The following is a 21,058-nucleotide window of genomic DNA, read 5'->3' as shown; positions in this document are numbered from 1 at the left end:
AGGAGAAATATTCCCCACTGTTGTGGCTGCATGCACAAGGTAGGAAGGCCGAGGAAGCATGTGGTTGAGCATAGAAATGAAGGATAAAGTGCTTTCCTCAGTCTGGCGAGACTGAACACAGACACAGATATGCACACAGACAGAATGAGCTCTTTCATGCGAGGAGCCATGATTTACTGGTGCACTGACTGAATACCAAGTGCAGTAGCACGGTGTCAGTGAGGCTTTCTTCCCACTGGCAGGATGGGAAGACTGCTGCTCCGCAAATCAATCTAGACACCTTGAGCCCGATTCTCCTCTTACTCACACCGGTGTAATACCATTGACTATAATGGAGTTACCCCGATCTGCACCAATATGTGTGAGAGGCAGGGGCAGTGCTAGGGGGGTGTATCCACCCCAAAATTTGCCTTAGACCCCCATAGCCTCTCCGTAGCAGCTGTCACTCTCTGGCTGCTCAGCTCTGAAGGCAGAGCAGAGAGGCTGGTGGCCGGGCACCCAGCTCTGAAGGCAGAGCAGAGAGGCTGGTGGCCGGGCACCCAGCTCTGAAGGCAGAGCAGAGACTGGTGGCTGCTGGACAGGTGCCCAGGTCTGAAGATGGCAGCGCCACCACCAGCAGCAGTGCAGGAGTAAATCCAGGCGGGTTGCCCAAGAGCGGCCTGTGGCCCCACCTGCCGGGGCGTGCCACCCAGGGCAGGTGGAGGGTCCAGGGCTCCCCACAGCTGCCTGGACTGACCTGCTCCAACCTGGGTTCTTGGGCCTGTCCCGGCTGCAAGCAGTCAAAGGATGGAGGGAAGCTAAGGAGCAGCTGCAGCCCCATCCAGGGGGTGAGGCATTGGAAGAGAGGAGGAGGAGGCCGGGCCAGAATTTAGGAGGAGTAGGGGGTGAGGCTAATTCACCTCAGCGCCCCACCACTGGGAAGAGACTGGTGCTGCCCTGGTAAGAGGATGATTAGGACCTATCTCTTTTGTGTGCCCCGACCCCCACATTTTTCAATACAGGGCTTGTACAAAATGCCCGCCTGCCCCCTTGTTGAGTGGAGAATCCTGAGCTGGCAGTGTTACACACTCACTTTGCACAGGTGTCAATATATAAGCAAGGCTGCAGAGACTCAAGCCTATGATATCTATTATTGATAATTCCTTGTATTACTGTAGTGCCCAGAGGTCCCAGTATCTCATGGTGCTGGGTTCTGTATAACACTGATGAAGAGACAGCCCTTTACCAGGCTAAGGGCCTGACTCTGACTGAGATTACATTGCTGCAGTGAAAAATCAGTTGAAGTCAGAGTCCTACTGGTGTGAGAGGATAATTGGACCCTGAATGTGATATCTGACATGTCTGTCTGAGGTACTTGTATGGCTTACATCACCCTGGTATCTGAGTGCCTCACAATCTTTAATGTCCTTACAATACCCCTGTGGGGGTAGGGATGTACTATCATCCACAATTTATATATGGGGAACTGAGGCACAGAGAGAGATAAGGGTCACATAGGAAGTGTGTAACAGAGCAGGCAGGGAATTGAACCACGTTCTCCCACATCTCAGGCTAGTGTCGTAACCACTGGACCATCTCAACTCTCTCATCAGTTTTATATCCTGTTGTTGCAGCTCATCCCAGTCTACTGTAATCTTATTTTCTCAGTTTAAAGAGAGAGGTCATTGTGCTGTGATATGCAGTTTGCCAGTTTACTAAGGGGTTGATCTAAAGCCCAGTCAAGTCACAGGCAGTGATAGGTGCCTCTGTCCCAAAAACATGGGAACCCAGGCTCAATGCATCATGGGATGGTCTGTTTGGGGGGCCCTAAACTGTAGCACTTTCTCATCTCACATTTGTATTATTTAGGGCAACCAATCATAATAACAAATTGATTTAAGGTTAACTAGATAAAGTCATCGAAGTCATATTTACTGTTAAACTAACTGCCCAGGGAGGTGAATTAATGATCTTTACAGAAACCTTTATGGTTTTTTGGCCACAAGGTGCGATCTGGTTTGATCTTTTATGCAACATAAATCAGTTTAATGGTTAAATCTGTGCAGCTAGCTGTTGAATTTAAATGAGGGCTTTTTAAATGAAGTATGGTGCTGTTCCACACACTGAGGGACATTGAGCAGGTGTATATTGCAATTAAATGGGAAAACTTACAATTAAATAATGTTATATTTGTGACACAGGCTGACAGAAGCCTGAAGATTCATAGCGAAGGCCCACAATCAATCATGAATTCATTCCATTGTGGAAGGAGTAAAATGCTAATGGTCGCAGCTGAGGTCAAAGCACAGTGGGGGAGGAATGGGGCCGTCAGTAGAGATTAGTGCTATCAACCATTAAACTCAATAGCTGTGGGTTCAAGGGCTAAGTCAAGTTACAAATGGAAATTAGTTTGGCCTGGTGGACAGCTATCAATTTTTTGACCACTATTTGAATTATGGAGGCACCTAGAGGCCTTAGCTGAGATCAGGGCCCCATCATGCTAGACACTCTAAAAACAAATTGTGAGGGACCGTTCCCTGCTCGAAGGAATCTAAACAGACAAGACAGGCTGGGAAACAGAGGCAAAGTTGATGGCAGAGCTACATATAGAGCCCAGGTCTCCTGATTCTCAGTCCAGTGCCATGCTCACCGGACTACACTGCCTGCCATTTCCAGCATGAATTCTGAGTTCGCTTGGGGCCAAAAGGGGCAAAGTGTTATATTTGGCATGTCATTCTTTGGAATGTTATGCTCTATTTAACATCTAAGAAGCTAGCTAACTTCCAGGTGGATTTGGTGAACTTCAGGGCACCCTGTACAAGCCACCTGTTTGCCCAGGTGTTTCCTGGGGAGTGGAGGGGGGATAATTGATTGGGGTGTTGATTGAAGGATGGGGTTGGGTTGCTTGTGACTGGGAAGGTATTCTGAGAAGTATATGTTTCATGTTTGATTTTTTCCCCCCCAAAAGGGTGTGGTTGAATGTCCTGTGTTAATAATTTACTGCTGTGGTTGTATATATTCTGTAATGAGTGTAGAGCTTGGGATAGGCAGTGAGTGAAGGAATTAAATAATACCACTTGAGAACTGGCTCATTTCCAGGAGTCAGGTGGCCGCTAAGGATTAGTTCCCCAGAGGGGACTTAGATTCAGCATTGCAACACCTAACTTCTAGGGGTTCTGCCACCTAATAGACTCCACAGCCCTGAGTTAGGCACTTTGCTCCCTATACAGTGCATGGAGGAATATCGGCACTTAAAAATGGGATTCACAAAAGCCAACAAGACGAATGGGCTGCCGGGTAAGCTAGGTAATGGGAAGTGCCAAGGAGAGGTATTAAATATTCATTGCAGGTGGGATTTAAACACAAGTCTTCCCCTTCCCAGGTGGGTGCCTTAAGGACCATGCTGTAGAGTCATTTTACTTTTGCTCTGGCCCAATGAATTATTTTATAAAAGGTGTAAGAGCTTCAACAGGAGAAATGGAAAGAGATCCGCCCAGGGTTTAGGGCATTCTCCTGGTATATCGGAAACCGGGTTCAAGTGCGTGCTGCATGTCAGGCAGAGGAAGGATTTGAACTTGAAATCCTGGATGGGAGCGCTAACCACTGGGATATTGGGTAAAAGAATGGTATCCCCACTGGATTGGGCCTTACAGACAAGCTAGACAGGAGAACACCTAGTTTGTGAATCCTGCCAGAGCTGAGGTGTGAGCTAGAGTTTGGGTGTCAGAACTGAGGGAGCTTTGCGCATACCCACTGGCAGCAATGAAGATGCCTCGGGGACTTTACCAGTGGAAAGTGAGGTGCCTAGGGAATTTAGGCACCGCAGTGATGGTTTTGAGGATCTAAATGTTCAGTTTAGGCACCTGAAGTGGCAATTAGGGCTAGATCTACAATGGGATTTGGACACCTAAGTGGCATTTTCTATGAAGGAAGCAGGTTTTGTGGCTACTGGGCAGTGGGACAAATTTGAGGTCCTTCAGAGGAGCAAGTCCCAATGTGTTCTGCCTCCATCCTGCAAAAAGCCCACTCCTTCCTTTGTCTTTGATAGGACCTGTGACCTTCTGCAGCTGTCTGCTCTGGACTTACATCTCAGTGTGGTAGATAGGCCTTAGTGTATTCAGGGAGTAGCTGGCAGAGATGGAAGGCTGATGGCTCTAATCAGGGAGTGATTTTTCTCCTGGCTTGGGGTGGAGAGTCTTCAGCTTGGTGATAGGTCTAGGGCAGGGATCGAATTTTGTCAAGGAGAGAAGGGAAGGAGCAGAAGCAGGGAGGAAGTTGGGGCTCCTTTTGGTGGGGGAGGGTAATTAGCAAAGCCAGCAAACTTCTAAGGGATATAAACATCTGCGTGGCCTGACCAGACATCTGCCCATATCACTAAGCTTTCGTAGCATGAGCAGCAATTTCATTGTGGAGAGATCCAAACATGAACATTTCTCGGGTCCTTGGTATTCTAATTGCTTTGTGTGTGGGAGCGGCACTGTATGAAGGCAGCGTGGGTTGCCTCAGAGAGGAGGAAGAAGGAAAGGCCAGAGCCTGGCAGTGTGTTTCAGTGTTTTAGGGTTGGGTCAGCTGTTTAAAATTTCCCAGTGAGAATATTGAGCTTCTCCATCCCTCAGAGTCTGAAAGAGGAGCTGGTTTCTGGGTTGAGCAGGAAGAGATTGTGAGCAGCTCTGCTCAGCTGAGCTTCTGTTTCATTAGATTTGACTTAATTGAGGCTGAAGATGCAGTCTCAGGGTATTTTATTTAAAGGCAGGCAAGCCTTAACAGGTCCCCAAGTACAAAAGAGCTGTTTTCTTGGGCCAGATCCTGCCATTTGTGTCGGGGGGGCTCGCAAGATATGGCACTTTGTGCCTGTTCTTAGCCTCACTTCCTTGAAGGTGGTTCATTGCTTCCTCTGTAGTGCCTGTGCCTGCTCCCATTGAAGGCAGCGGGAGAGCTGCCATTGACTTCAGGGATTCTGAAAATACTTCTGCTTCTGACTACTATTGAAACTCTGTCCAGCTATTTTGAGGGAGTCAGTGTGATCTAATAGCTAGAGTGGCGGATCGGATTCCGGAGATGTGGGTTCAATTCCCCATTTGCTAGGTGACCTTGGGCAAGTTATTTCCTCCTTGTCTCTGTTTCCCCATCTAAAATTGATATGATGCTGACCTCCTTTGAGACATACAGAAGGAAAGCAATATATAAGAACTAGGTCTTAAGTGTATACAATTACAAGCTTTAAGTCAGTGGAGCTGTGCATGGTTCAAAGGTCCACCTGATCTGGCATTAGTTTTCACCTCCTGGTCCTACCATTTAAAGAGGAAGGGGGGTCATTACAGATCTTTCTTAGGATTTGTGACTTTTTAGAGCCACATGGTATAGTGTTTGGCAACTCCCTACTTTCCCATTGTTCACACCTGCTTGACTTTTGCATATGCATAGTCATTAAATAATGCTTAACACTTATAATAACCCTTTACATCTCCAAAGTGCTGTACAAACACTAACTAATTAAAGAGACACGCTCAACATAGAAATCACACTTTTGTTTGAAATTTGATTTTCTCTTACGATTTTACAAATAACACTTGAGACTGCTATAACAACTCGAGCGACTGAGAAAACAAGGGGGGAATTCCATAGCATCCCCCCCCCTTTTCCCTTTCTTTTTGTTAAAATTTGGATTTGATGGAAATTTTTGGAACAGCTCTAACTATAAAAGAGAATAAAGGAAGAAAAATAAATCCTTCCTCAGTTTGCTTATGTTGTACCTTTGACAGTACTTTGTGTATAGTCAGTTTGCACCATTTCCCCCTGTACAGTCCACCAATCCATTTCCCCTTTGGTTTGTGTGCATCTTTCATGCAGAAAGGAAGGAGAGGAAAACATGGGAAAAGGTGAGTTCAGGGGCACAGAAACTGTCAGGGTGATTCGGGAGGTGTAGAGTCGGAAAGTACTTGAAATTCTCATTTGAAGCTGACTACGGTTCAAGGTGGTGCCGAGGCTCAGAACACACCTGTGCAGTAAGCATTATCGTCTCTATTTAACAAATAGCTCAGTTTAGGCAGAGAGAGGTGAAGAGACATGCCTGGCACCATACAGAAAGGTCCGGTGGGCCAGCCTTTATTCTGCTCTGATCCCGAAGCCCACCGGAGACATCAGTTGGCGGCTCCTTCACAGAGCCGTGAGCACGGGCGTGTACTTGGTGCGGTTTACCCCTATCCCAGACACCTGCCCCTTCTGCGGCGTGAGGGAGACCCTGGCGCATGTTTACCTGGAGTGCACCAGGCTGCAGCCCCTATTCCGGCTCCTCACGGATATTTTGTTAAGATTTTGGTTTCACTTTTCTCCTCACCTTTTTATTTATGCACTCCCTATCCGTCGCCCCACAAAGTCACAGGACCTCCTGGTCAACCTCCTCCTGGCCCTAGCAAAACTGGCCATCTATAAAACCAGAGTGAGGAGGTTGGCCGATGGAGTCTCCTGTGACTGTGGGGCCTATTTCAGGTCCTCCGTTCGTTCACGTATCCGGGCAGAGTTCCTCTGACCCTTTGACCTCACTCCTGTCCCTGTTCTTTTATTAGTTGTCCCCTGTAATTTTTTGGTCTCCAGGTCCTGTGAACCCCCCCTTAGGTTTGGGGGGGGATCCTTTAAAGCCCGCCCACTTCCTGGATCCCAGTAGGACCCATACAGAAAGGCCAACTCCAGCCTTGGCGTGGATGTGTGTGATTTGATTGAAGTCAATGAAACTGTAGCCCTTTATATCAGGGTTAAATTTAGCCCAGAGAGTGAGTGGCAGAGCTAGGATTGGACCTTAGTTCCCAACTCCCAGTCTTATATTTATTGCAATAGATTATGCTCAAAAATGTTTATAAATCTCTATGGCATTTACAGCAACTTAAATCTTCAGTGCATCAGAAAATAGACAGCATCTCTGTATTCCTAGGGCCGCGGAACTTAGCAGTTGTGCTTTGAGGAGGGTCATGCTTGGAGTGATGTTTTGTCTTTGCCTCATGGTGGTTCACCCTCCTTGCATTTTACTTTGAGACGTAGGTTTGAGCGAATCCAAAAACTCAAAGTGAAGTTTAAACAAATTTTTCTGATTTTAGGCTGAATCCATATGATGCTTTTTGTTTTATAAGGTGTCCACGTAAGCACATATGTGGTTCAGATTGGCTTGGAGGTAGTGACAAGATTTTAAAAGTATAAATCAGGATGATTAAGGCAGGGTTTTGTTGGGAGGAGAGTTTTGTTGGGAATTGAGCAGTTGTTCATGGGGTGACAGCTTGAGGATGGGTGGAGGCTAACAGCTCCTTTTCCCTCTCCTTTCACAGCCAAGCATCATCTTTCCCTGCTAATCTGTGTAAGAATGAGGTCTGGCTTGATCATTCATTTTAGGGGGCTGTTGCTAAAAGGGTTGTAAGATTGAGAATCAGACCCAATTAAAGCGACTATGAAATGTGGGGCAGATGTTCAGTGCTGAAATAGCTATGGGTGAGAAAGTGAGACTGGGGGTAAATCAGCCCCTGCAGTCTGAGTGTCCACTTTCCTGTGACTGTGACTGATACATGGGCTTGAGAGAGAGGGGAAATTGTCCAAAAGCAAACCGCTTGCAAGGCTGAGGCAATGCGCTGCTGTGATAAAGGAGGCCTTTGACTGTAGTAAAGCTTCATTAATTGCTATAAAAGATGAGACGCTCAATACTGCCATCAAAGGCACTCAGTCTTCAGTTCCACCTGGGCCCACGTTGTAACTTTACTTTCCGCTTTGTTCCACAGTGAAAAAATACTTTAATTTTCTCTTCGTTGCCTTTGAAAGTCAAAGATTATCCCTCATAGACATGAAAGATGGTCTTGTGGTTGAGGCTCTAGACTGGGGCCACGTCTACACTTACCGGTAGGTTGGCACTGCTGTGATCGATGCAGCGGGTGTCGATTTTAGTGGGTCTGGTGAAGACTCGCTAAGTCGATGGCAGAGTGCTTTCCCGTCGATTCCAGTACTCTAGCTCCCCGAGAAGAGGAAGGTAAGTTGGCGGGAGAGTGTCTCCCACCAACACAGCGCTTTGTAGACACCCCGGTAAATCGACCTAAGCTACGTCGACTTCAGTGACGTTATTCACGTAACCGGAGTAGTGTAATTTAGGTAGACTTACTGCGGTAGTGTAGACAAGGCCTGGGACTCAGGAGATCTTGGTTTTATTCTCAGTTCTGCCACAGACTTCCTACATGACCGTGAGCAAGTGACTTAATCTCCATCTCCATTCCACATCTGTAACATAATACCCTCCCACCCTTTTCCTGCCTTGTCTATTTAGATATAAATCCTTTAGGGCTGTTGCCTAGCACAGGGGGATGCCCATGTAATACAAATAATAACACTACTGTGCTATTTCATAGAGAGGACTATCCTGAAACTCGTGGGATGCTCCTGATTTTCATGGGTCTTTTCTGAAGACAGTGGGTCTAACTTTTGGGACAATTAATGCCCCAAATCTCCTTTGTAGCGCCAGGACACAGCGTTGCGATGTTACATTGTCAGCATGTGGTGATATTGCTCGCATGATTGGAGTGTGTTATGAAACCTTCACAAACAATCTCCAAACAGGTGAAACTCACCTGATTCAGATTTGGTTGCATCCCCGGATCTGGGACTAGATTCCCTTAAAGACTTGCTGAGGTTTTCAACCCCTGAAGTAATTCTGGGATGTGTTCCAGACACGGAGGAGTGGTTTACGGTTTTGGGTGGAAGCCACTGTAATCTTCATGGATGCTAGGCAAAACTGAGAGTTCTGAGATGTCATGTGAATTTTGCTTTTAGACTATGGGTTCCTTCAATGAAGAACTGCAGGGGCACAAAGTCACCTGGACCCAGAACTGGAAGAAGTTTGAGACAAATCCCTATGTCCTGATGCTGCTGGATTTCTCTTGGCTGTAGTTAGGAGATGATGATGTATCACCATTCCCTGTTGCTGTAACTATCATGACATTGTGGTGGTGATATTGATTTGTTTCCAGTAGAGCCTGCAATGGGCTAAATGCTTTCCAAGCAGAAAAGAAATCACTGTAGGGCAAAGGATCGTGCTAATCCTCTAGCAAGACAAAACAGAGGTGGAAGATACGGGGAATGGGAACACCACACAGATAAAATGGGAAGATGATGGTTGACAAGAACTTGATAATACAAATTTAACGGCAGAATAGTTTAGAAAATTGTATGTCTATAGAAAACATCTGTTTACCTTACACTCAGGTTGTTCTGGTGACTTATAGGCATTCCAGTGGAGAGAGACCACTTCACAACAGCTATGTTAGCTATACATCCTGTCTGTGTGTCCTGTAGAACTATGTGACAGAGGCATTTGCTATGGAATTGTTACATTTGTGTGTTTAAAAAAAAAAGAGAGAGAGAGAGAGAGAGAAACTGCCCACCCTTCAGATGCTACAAACTTTTGAAATCCGTTCTTTTGAGTGTTCGTGTAGAGCATTTTAAGGGATTTTGCAGGGGTTTGTCTGCTTTGATTCAGACTTGGTATAGTCCTATCATAGCTCTGATTGGCAGCCTCCCTCGGCCTAATGGGACCTGAACAATAGTACTTACGAGGGAAGTTACTGTGTTAAATAAAAAAAGTAACATAAAGAATTTACCTCCAGCTGTGCATAACCATGCTGCTATAATTCCAACAAGGCATGCTGGTGGTGACATCAGAAACCCTGAGTGCCAAACTACAATGTCTTGTTGATCTCCCCAGCATCCATAGATAGATTGCAGCCTTAGTTCATGTACATTTATAGATTAGATTAATGGAGATCTCCCATCTCCTAGAACTGGAAGGGCCCTTGAAAGGTCATCAAGTCCACCCCCCTGCCTTCACTAGCAGGACCAAGTACTGATTTTGTCCCAGATCCCTAAGTGGCCCCCTCAAGGATTGAACTCACAACGTGGGGTTTAGCAGGCCAATGCTCAAACCACTGAGCTAGAGTCTTGTTCATTCATTTCAGTTCCTTAAAAAAGGGACTGTGTGTATAACAGATGCCACATAGGCATTCCCTGGAGAATGAAGCCCTCTGCAACTCCATGCAGCAGGGAAGCAATGCAAGCTACGCTCAATGTGCCTCAACTCTCACCTAGAGGAATCACCTCTAGGTGTGTGAGACTAATTCAACTCTTGGCCTCTTGGTGGAGATCCCCCAATAGGAGACATCAATTATTATGAGTTGCGGTTAGTGGTTTTGGGCATGTGGCCACCTGGCCACTGAGAACTGGATGGGAATTAGCAGACTAGAGTGACTTCCATAATGCTATACAGACTCACACTGTTCTTTCCCAGGGTCTCTTTTTGACTATCTAAATACTGATGGACCCTGGAGGGAAGCACGTCCAGGCCTGCCCAGATGTTAATGTGAGCCAGTAATCTTTAGGGTGGAGAAGGTGGGTTGAATGAAGCAGGGAGAAGGAAAGGCACCTAATGAGATTCCAAGGAGCCCTCTGGCAGGTTGGGTCTGTGGGAGGCTGCCACGTGTAATAAGGAAATGATTGGTCTGCGGATGATTCAGTGTGCGGAGCTCTCCCGCTCTGAGTCGCCAAAAAGGGGTGGGGTGGAGATAACTGGTGCAGAAAAATCATAAGGCTCAATAGTTTTCACTTTCTCTGCCAGGGGAGGGCAAAGTGCTCCTGCTGAGACAGTGCTTTCAGACAAGCCCTGGGGGCTGCTAGAGCTGCATAGAGCCAGATTTCACTTCTACCCCTTGGAAGGAGGTGGATCTCACGCTCACTGGGAAAGTATTAACCCTTAGAGGACTTTCCTTTGTCCCCAACAGGACCGCAGCTACTGTTCCCTTGTCTCTCCCTAATCCTCCCACAGCTCCCCTCTGCCCACATGCACTCAAAGCATTGCATCCCAGTCTCCCCACCCTGAAAGGTCAGTTGCCTCCTCTTCCCTCCGGTCTCCACACAGCTGCTTACCTGCTCTGACCAGCCCGTTGTTGTTTCGCTCTACTTCTCTGTACATGTTCTCCTGGCTGATCTCCCTTTTGCTTGTGTGCAGCTTGTAGCAGAGCAGGTGGATGGTGTCAGAAGCACCAGGCCTGGGATCAGGGAAGATTTCCAGCAAGGGGAAGGTGTGTGAATTGTTCTGAGCTTACTCTAGGCCAGGGGTGGGCAACCTATGGCATGCATGCTGAAGGCGGCACACGAGCTGATTTTCAGTGGGACTCCCACTGCCTGGGTCCTGGCCACCGGTCTAGGGAGCTCTGCATTTTAATTTAATTTTAAATGAAGCTTCTTAAACATTTTAAAAACCTTATTTACTTTATATACAACAATAGTTTAGTTATATATTATAGACTTATAGAAAGAGACCTTCTAAAAACGTTAAAATGTATTACTGGTATGTGAAACCTTAAATTACAGCAAATAAATGAAGACTCGGCACACCACTTCTGAAAGATTGCTGACCCCTGCTCTATGCAAAAGGGGCTAAATCATCTCTCTTCTGAGGTGCCCTGGAATCTTTCCTTCCTGTCTAGCAGAGTGATTCTCTGCCTGACTTGCACAAATGATTACAAACTGCTATTTGTCAGACATTGGACCTGTTTTCTACATGGTCAACTTTTCCCAATAGGTGCTGCACAATTATTTCTTATTCAGTCACTGTGTGTGTGTGTGTGTGTGGTGGGGGGGAGCTGTGTGTGGATACATGTGGCAGAAGAGACAGGAAACAGTATATCTGTAGCTGTTTGCAAATGCTGACTTTTTAAATGTAGCCCACTGCTTGCGCATATGTATGTTAATATGCGTGTGTGTGTGTGTGCACACATAGGTTACGATTCCTAATGCGCCTAATAAAGCTATTTCAGTTATCTCTCAGGGCCTGATTCTCCTTTGCCCTTCACCTGGGTAGTCACTTACACTGGAGCAAAATTGCTATTAAATGCTACCAGTTAAAAATAGTAGCATTTTACACTCACTTCACACTGGCTTGAATGACTACACAAGGTTGAGGACAGTGGAGAATCGGTCCCAATCAGCAGAGAGAGGCCCAGGAACGAACGAGTGGGCTGAAGGTCAGTCCAGTCCTTCGGCTTGTGAATTTACCTGTACCTACATCTTCAGCACTTTCTCGGTGAATGACTCTCTGGGCCCTTTAGCGATATCAGCACTGACTGCGAGAGAAGTCACTTCCTTACGTGCTGTAAGTGGGTATCTATCAGCAGACAGCTCAGAGCATGTTCAGTTCCTGGTGGGGACGTTTTGGCCAGAGGCGGTTTCTGAAGTGGCAAATAGAAAGAAAAGAATGCAGACGATAGGAAGAATCTAGTTCCATCCAGGAATATTTTCAGTCTCTTTTCCTCACCATTTTGAAAACAGCTTCTAGCCAGGGCGTCTCTACTAGGAACTGAATTGTCCAAGTTGTTTGTTCATAGAGATAGACTATAGTGATTTTGTTGGGAATATAGGCATGGCCAGACTGGATCAGATCCATGGTCCATTTGGTTCAGTATCCTGTCACTGACTGGCACCATATGCTTTAGAAGAAGGTGCAAGAAACCCCACAGTAGGCAGATGTGGAATAACTTGCCCACCATGAAAGTCTCGTCCTAACCCCTAATATTCAGAGCTAGGCTCAAGCCATAAAGCATGAGGTTTTTATATCCCTTCCAAAACTCCTCTTTTTAATTTTTGGCTAGCATTAACTAGTACAACTCTGGATGGTCTTGTTAAAGATTCTTTGCATCTTGCTAAGTTCTTGGCCTACACCACATCATGTGGCAATGAGTTCCAAAGTCTAATTAAAAAGTATTGGGGTGGGGAAGGCAGAGTAGTATACTGGGAGTTAGATTATCTGCAGTCTCTTCCTGGCTCTGTTGCTGACTTGCTGTATGACCTTGGGCAAGTCATTTACCTTTCCATGCCTCAGATTGCCTTCTGTAAACTGGGGGCAGCAATATTTCTTGGCCTCATAGGAGTGCAGTGAGGGTATATTAATGTTAATGCCATGCTTTGCTATTCATGACTGAAAGGTGTTATTGTTACTGTATAGTCTGAGTGATCACATGGCATTTCCTAGGGACTCTGCTACTTGGAGCTCTGTGTTCGGAGGGCTGCATAGCCAGCTTTCTATTGTTGTCTCATGTGCTGAATTTTGGGAGCTTTAGGGCTTGTGTCTCTCATACCGAGAGAGAAATTAATGATGTCCAGATTTCTGCTGTTACCTCTTATTTTCTGTACATGCTAAAAATACAACAAACTATGTTGATTTGCAACCGATGAGCAACCAAAACAAGCAATTCACTTGCAGACAGCCTAGTCTGGGCTCAGAGTCATCCATACTTTTATCCAGCAGCTTCTCTCTTGGCCCCCCACCTCTCAACCAAGCCTTTTGTTCTTGCATCCTGCCTGCCCCATCAGCTCCTTGGCATTTTCTGTTCACATTACATGGCTTTGTCCAGGGTAATCGGCAGGCAAAGTGTTTAACCCACACCACCCCCTTAACATACTGTGTGGTTCTGCTTTTAACCCTTTCTGTGGAGAGCTTCCATCTCCCGTATTTGTATCAGTAATTCATAACACACATTTCATTGGCACCTTTGCCATGACTCTGCTTTGCAGTCTGCAAATTCCACACTGGCTCTTTTTTTCTGCAATGTTTTCCCCATCTCCGCTGTTGACATAATTTCTTTCAAACCTCTTCCCTGAGTAGTCACTGCTAATTCACTGATGTGTGAAGAATTTATAGCTTTCCTGGCTTCCCTTGGTTTTCATAGCAGGGACATCATTTCCTCTCTTGCCCCCTGTCTTCACTAGACACTTACATGGCACGTTTCATTTAAATTATCTGCCTCTTAAGTCATTTTCCTCCAACACCAGCCTTTTGTCTCTTTTCTGTCCCTTCCTTTCCCAGTCCTGTTCTGTCTCCTCCTATACTGAAAAATAGAGATTGGGCCTGTCTTTTTAAATTCTTGCTATAGAATTTATAGGATGCTTACATTTTTCCCCCATACAGGATTTTATACTTTATTACATTCTGTAGATTTTAGGATCACATCTGTATAGCACTATTGCAATTCTACAGACTCCTTTTGGTTTCATCTCTATTAAACACCATAGGACTTTTCTGTAAGAATAGCTCTGCAGATACAAGGGAAATATTGACTTTTTTACTTTTCATCTTCAAAGTGCTTTACAAATAGTAATTTTCACAATAGCCCTGGGGAATGAGTAAGTATTATCATCACTTTCACAGATGGGGAAACTGACACACAGAATGCTTTAATCGAGGTCATAAAAGGAAGTCTGTGGTAGAGCCATGCCATGCTCTCAGTCCTGTGCTTGCATCTCTAGAGAGAGGTTTGGATAAGAATCCAGTCTTTTTTATGTTCTACTCTAGACACGTAAAACTATAAAACTTGCTACTATGCATGTGCACCTCTGCCTTCTACTGGGTAGAATCACAACTTGTCAGCATTATCTCATAAGTCCTATATGGCTAACAGCCTTCTCTTTAGATAAAGCCATACAGACTTAGGCTTGGGGAGCAGGGCTCTGAATTCCATTCCTTTTGTTGCTTTGTAGTTCTGAATGGCCAGTTACAAGATGTTATCAGGTGTCATTAGAGGAGGTTTTGGAACAAACTGATAAACTAAACAGTAATAAGTCACCAGGACCAGATGGTATTCACTCAAGAGTTCTGAAGGAACTCAAATGTGAAATTGTAGAACTACTAACTGTAGTTTGTAACCTATCATTTAAATCAGCTTCTGTACCAAATGACTGGAGGATAGCTAATGTGACGCCAATTTTTAAAAGGGGCTCCAGAGGTGATCCTGGCAATTATAGGCTGGTAAACCTGACTTCAGTACTGGGCAAACTGGTTGAAACTATAGTAAAGAATAAAATTGTCAGAACATAATTTGTTGGGGAAGAGTCAACATGGTTTTTGTAAAGGGAAATCATGCCTCACCAATCTACTAGAATTCTTTGAGGGGGTCAACAAGCATGTGGACAAGGGGGATTCAGTGGATATAGTATATTTGGATTTTCAGAAAGCCTTTGACAAGGTCCCTCACCAAAGGCTCTTAAGCAAAGTAAGTTGTCATGGTCCTCTCATGCATTGGTAACTGGTTAAAAGATAGGAAACAAAGGGTAGGAATAAATGGTCAGTTTTCAGAATGGAGTGAGGTAAATAGTGTTCCCCAGGGGTCTGTACTGGGCCCAGTCCTAGTCAACATATTCATAAATGATCTGGAAAAAGGGCTAAACAGTGAGGTGGTAATATTTGCAGATGATACAACTGGGTGACTGGACAACAAAATAGCAGATGAAATTTGATGTTGATAAATGGAAAGTAATGCACATTGGAAAACATAATCCCAACTATACATATAAAATGATGGGGTCTAAATTAGCTGTTACCACTCAATAAAGAGCTCTTGGAGTTATTGTGGATAGTTCTCTGAAAACATCCACTCAATGTGCAGTGGCAGTCAAAAAAGCACACAGAATGTTGGGAATCATTACGAAAGAGATAAGACAGAAAATATCATATTGCCGCTATATAAATCCATGGTACACCAACATCTTGAATACTGCATGCAGATGTGGTTGCCCCTTCTCAAAAAAGTATTGGAATTGGAAAAGATTCAGAGAAGGGCAACATAAATGATTAGGGGTATGGAACAGCTTCCGTCTCAGGAGAAATTAATAAGAGTGGGACTTTTCAGCTAAGGGAGGATATGATAGAGGTCTATAAAATCATGACTGGTGTGGAGAAAGTAAATAAGGAAGTGTTAGAGTCAGACTATGCTGAGAGACTGTGTCACACACTCTCAAAGAAACTGCGAAACCACCTGATCAGCATCCTATACAGCAAACAGGGAAAGATTAAGAATGAGCTCTCAGAACTGGATACTCTCATAAGAAACCAACCTTCCACACAAACTTCCTCGTGGATAGACTTTACAAAAACTAGACAAGCCATTTACAAGACAAACTTTGCCTCTCTACAAAGGAAAAAGGACACTAAACTATCTAAACTGCTACATGCCACAAGCAGCCACAACAGTAGTTCCCTTAACCCACCCAGCAATATTGTTAATCTTTCCAGCTATACTCTTAGCCCAGCAGAAGAGTCTGTCCTATCTCGGGGCCTCTCCTTTTGTCCCTCCAGACCCATGAATATGATACAGTTCTGCGGTGACCTAGAATCCTACTTTCGACGTCTCCGACTCAAAGAATATTTCCAACATACCTCTGAACAGCATACTAACCCACAGAATCCTCCCTACCAGCACTACAAAAAAAAGGATTCTGCATGGACTCCTCCGGACGGTCGAAACAACAGACTGGATTTCTACATAGATTGCTTCCGTCAACGTGCAAAGGCTGAAATTGTGGAAAAGCAACATCACTTGCCACATAACCTCAGCCATGCTGAACACAACGCCATCTACAGCCTCAGAAACAACCCTGACATCATAATCAAAAAGGCTGACAAAGGAGGTGCTGTCGTCATCATGAATAAATTGGAATATGACCAGGAGGCTGCTAGACAGCTCTCTAACACCACATTCTACAGGCCATTATCCTCTGATCCCACTGAGGATTACCTAAAGAAACTACACCATCTGCTAAAAAAACTCCCTGACAAAGCACAGGAACAAATCCGTACAGACACATGCCTAGAACCCCGACCAGGGGTATTCTATTTGCTACCCAAGATCCATAAACCTGGATATCCTGGTCGCCCCATCATCTCAGGCATTGGCACCCTAACATCAGGCTTGTCTGGTTATGTAGACTCTGTCCTAAGACCCTACGCTACCAGCACTCCCAGCTATCTTCGAGACACCACTGACTTCCTGAGGAAACTACAATCCATCGGTGATCTTCCAGAAAACACCATCCTGGCCACTATGGACGTAGAAGCCCTCTACACCAATATTCCACACAAAGATGGACTACAAGCTATCAGGAACAGTATCCCTGATAATGTCACAGCTAACCTGGTGGCTGAACTTTGTGATTTTGTTCTCACCCACAACTATTTCACATTTGGGGACAATATATACCTTCAAGTCACCGGCACTGCTATGGGTACCCGCATGGCCCCACAATATGCCAACATTTTTATGGCTGACTTAGAACAACGCTTCCTTAGCTCTCGTCCCCTAACGCCCCTACTCTACTTGCGCTACATTGATGACATCTTCATCATCTGGACCCATGGAAAAGAAGCCCTTGAGGAATTTCACCATGCTTTCAATAATTTCCATCCCACCATCAACCTCAGCCTAGATCAATCCACACAAGCGGTCCATTTCCTGGACACTACTGTGCTAATAAGCGATGGTCACATCAATACCACCCTATACCGGAAACCTACTGACCGCTACACTTACCTACATGCCTCCAGCTTCCATCCAGGACACACCACACGATCCATTGTCTACAGCCAAGCTCTAAGATATAACCGCATTTGCTCCAATCCCTCGGATAGAGACAAGCACCTACAAGATCTCTATCAAGCATTCTTAAAACTACAATACCCACCTGCTGAAGTGAAAAAACAGATTGACAGAGCCAAACGAGTACCCAGAAGTCACCTCCTACAAGACAGGCCCAACAAAGAAAATAACAGAACACCACTAGCTGTCACCTTCAACCCCCAACTAAAACCTCTCCAGCGCATCATCAGAGATCTACAACCTATCCTGAAGGATGATCCTTTACTCTCACAGATCTTGGGAGACAGACCTGTCCTCGCTTACAGACAACCCCCCAACCTAAAGCAAATACTCACCAGCAACCACACATCACTGAACAAAACCACTAACCCAGGAACCTATCCTTGTAACAAACCCCGATGCCAACTCTGTCCACATAACTATTCAAGTGACATCATCATAGGACCTAATCACATCAGCCATACCATCAGGGGCTCGTTCACCTGCACATCTACCAATGTGATATATGCCATCATGTGCCAGCAATGCCCCTCTGCCATGTACATTGGCCAAACCGGACAGTCTCTACGCAAAAGAATTAATGGACACAAATCTGACATCAGGAATCAAAATACTCAAAAACCAGTGGGAGAACACTTTAACCTGTCTGGTCATTCAGTGACAGACCTGCGGGTGGCTATATTACAACAGAAAAACTTCAAAAACAGACTCCAAAGAGAGACTGCAGAGCTAGAATTGATATGCAAACTAGACACAATCAACTCCGGTTTGAATAAGGACTGGGAATGGCTGAGCCATTACAAACATTGACTCTATCTCCCCTTGTAAGTACTCTCACACCTATTATCAAACTGTCTGTACTGGCCTAGCTTGATTATCACTTCAAAGAGTTTTTTTTCTCTTAATTAATTGGCCTCTCAGAGTTGGTAAGACAACTCCCACCTGTTTATGCTCTCTGTATGTGTGTATATATATCTCCTCAATATATGTTCCATTCTATATGCATCCGAAGAAGTGGGCTGTAGTCCACGAAAGCTTATGCTCTAATAAATTTGTTAGTCTCTAAGGTGCCACAAGTACTCCTGTTCTTCTTTTTGTTAGAGTCCTGTGGCACCTTATAGACTAACAGACGTATTGGAGCATGAGTTTTCGTGGGTGAATACCCACTTTGTCGGATGCATGCCTATATGACATGCATCCGACGAAGTGGGTATTCACCCACGAAAGCTCATGCTCCAATACGTCTGTTAGTCTATATGGTGCCATAGGACTCTTTGCTGCTTTTACAGATCCAGACTAACATGGCTACCCCTCTGATACAAGGAAGTGTTATTTACTCCTTCTCATAACACAAGAACTAGGGGTCACCAAATGAAATTAATAGGCAGCAGGTTTAAAACCAACAAAAGGAAGTATTTTTTCTCTCAGCACACCCTCAACCTGTGGAACTTCTTGCCAGAGGATGTTGTGAAGGCCAAGACTATAACAGGGTTCAAAAAAGAACTAGATAAGTTCATGGAGGATATGTCCATCACTGGCTATGAGCCAGGATGGACAGGGCTACTGTTTGCCAGAAGCTGGGAATGAGCGACAAGGGATGGATCACTTGATGATCACCTGTTCTGTTCATTCCCTCTGGGGCACCTGGCATTGGCCATTGTCAGAAGACAGGATACTGGGCTAAATAGACCTTTGGTCTGACCCAGTATGGCCGTTCTTATGTCCTCAATATATTTTGTAAAATACCTCTCTTTAGTATAATTAAAAACAATCAGTCTGACTACTTTCTTTGGTTCCATTGTGCCAGTTTGAAAATGGCCAACACAACTTAATAAATTTTAACAACTAAATAATAATAAATTGCTCTAATGTGAAGCGGAGAACTTTGTCTCATCCCACTCCCCTCAAAATCACTGTGCAAGACAATGGTTTGTAATAGTAATTCATGTGCATGAGTTTTAAGACTTCCCTCTGCCTACAAAACCCGGGTTGCTGTTCAGGCGTGTGACAATCTGTGACTGTTCCTCTTCCCCTTCTTTCTTTTTTCTACTCTTTGCCTGCACCCCAGTTTAAAACAGCCAAACCTGTAATTAACAAAGCTGGGCCAATTCTTCACCGTATTCATTTACTTGTATGTGTTACCCTTTACATTCCTCTGTTTGTCTCTTAGATTGTAAATCCTCCAGGGCAGGGATTGTCTCCCTTCGATGTGTTAGAATATAGAATTTAGGTGTGTTTTTATCACTTTGCTAGTTATAGAGGTATAAAACAAAGAATCAAAATCACAAGTCCGCCTGTGTATGGGCCTTCTCTCACTAGGATAGTCTGAAGCCTTGTTCTTAGGCTAAGACCTTTGGCTAAATACCAGCCAAAGCTCCAGCCTATGGTCACATCCTCACATTGAAATAAGGTGGTATTGGGCTGTTAGGAAGATGATCCTGTCCTGGATAAAAAGAAGAACAGGAGGACTTGTGGCACCTTAGAGACTAACAAATTTATTAGAGCATAAGCTTTCGTGGACTACAGCCCACTTCTTCGGATGCTTATGCTCTAATAAATTTGTTAGTCTCTAAGGTGCCACAAGTCCTCCTGTTCTTCTTTTTGCGGATACAGACTAACACGGCTGCTACTCTGAAACTGTCCTGGATAGTGCCCATCACCACCAGATAAAGAAACAGATCTTTTATCTTTATGGCCCCCACTTTTCTATTGTTAATCTGTCTGGTTCTCTAATTGTTTCTGTCTGCTGTATAATTAATTTTGCTAGGTGTAAGTTAATTAGGGTAGTGGAATATAATTGGTTAGAGAATTACGTTACAATATGTTAGGATTGGTTAGTTAAATTTCAGTAAAATGATTGGTTAAGGTATAGCTGAAAATATTGCTATATAAATGGGTCAAACAGGAAGTGGGAGGGAAGGGAAATTTGCTAAGGGGGGAACGGGAATAGGGAACAGGGACACGGGCAAGGCTCTGCGGTGTTAGAGCTGGGAACAGAACACTGGGAAACAGACTCTATCGGTGTATAGAGATAAGCCCGACTGGTGTGAAGGGCGTTGGAATAGGCTTGCTTGGAAACTAACCCCAATAAACATGGCATTGTCTGCACTTCTGCCTTCTGGTCTTTTGCTGCTTGCTGTCTGCATGACAAGAACCAGGGAAGTGAGAGGGTGGAGGGAAAGCCCTCTAACACTGTTTGTACTGTGCTTGTTGCAATGGAGCTCCAATCCCAACTGGGAATTGTAGGCACCGCCACCATATAAATATTTACTACTAGTAGTTCTTCTCTAGTGATTTCCATCAGTAGATCTCAAAGCTCTTTACAAAAGAGGTCAGTATCATTCCCCCATTTAAAAAAATGTGGGAAACTGAGGCACAGGGCAGGGAAGCAACTTGCCCAAAGACAGCCAGCAGGCTGTTAGCAGAGCCAGGAAGTGAACCATATCCCATGCCCTATCCATTAGGCTCTACTGCCTCCCTAATAACAATTATTATAATGCATAAAAAAAATTGAGCTAGAACCTGAACACCCAAGAACATCATCTGTGAATGTTACATTCATTACATTGCTGGATCTACTGACCATAGAGGTTAGTTGTTCTGACACCAGCCCAGTAAGGTGCCATGGACATTAA

At 44.8% G+C, this 21,058-nt stretch overlaps 1 protein-coding gene across 7 annotated transcripts in view; it reads left to right on the top strand.

Moving 5' to 3' along the window:
* SEMA5B (semaphorin 5B) overlaps positions 1–21,058 on the top strand; it is a 345,985-nt gene that overhangs the window by 54,156 nt on the left and 270,771 nt on the right. Inside the window, exon 1 of one of the 7 annotated variants that reach the window (XM_065561486.1) lies at positions 3,125–3,276. The exons of the other annotated variants lie outside the window; for them this stretch is intronic. The gene's annotated coding sequence lies outside the window, so the exon portion shown is untranslated. Of the gene's footprint in view, positions 1–3,124; positions 3,277–21,058 lie in introns of those variants that run through there. 7 annotated transcript variants of the gene reach the window in all.

This window comes from Chrysemys picta, chromosome 11 (genome assembly GCF_011386835.1).
Source record: "Chrysemys picta bellii isolate R12L10 chromosome 11, ASM1138683v2, whole genome shotgun sequence".
Lineage (NCBI taxonomy): Eukaryota > Metazoa > Chordata > Testudines > Emydidae > Chrysemys > Chrysemys picta.
Note: the sequence above shows the minus strand (reverse complement) of the source record. Positions and strands in the feature narration are given on the sequence as shown.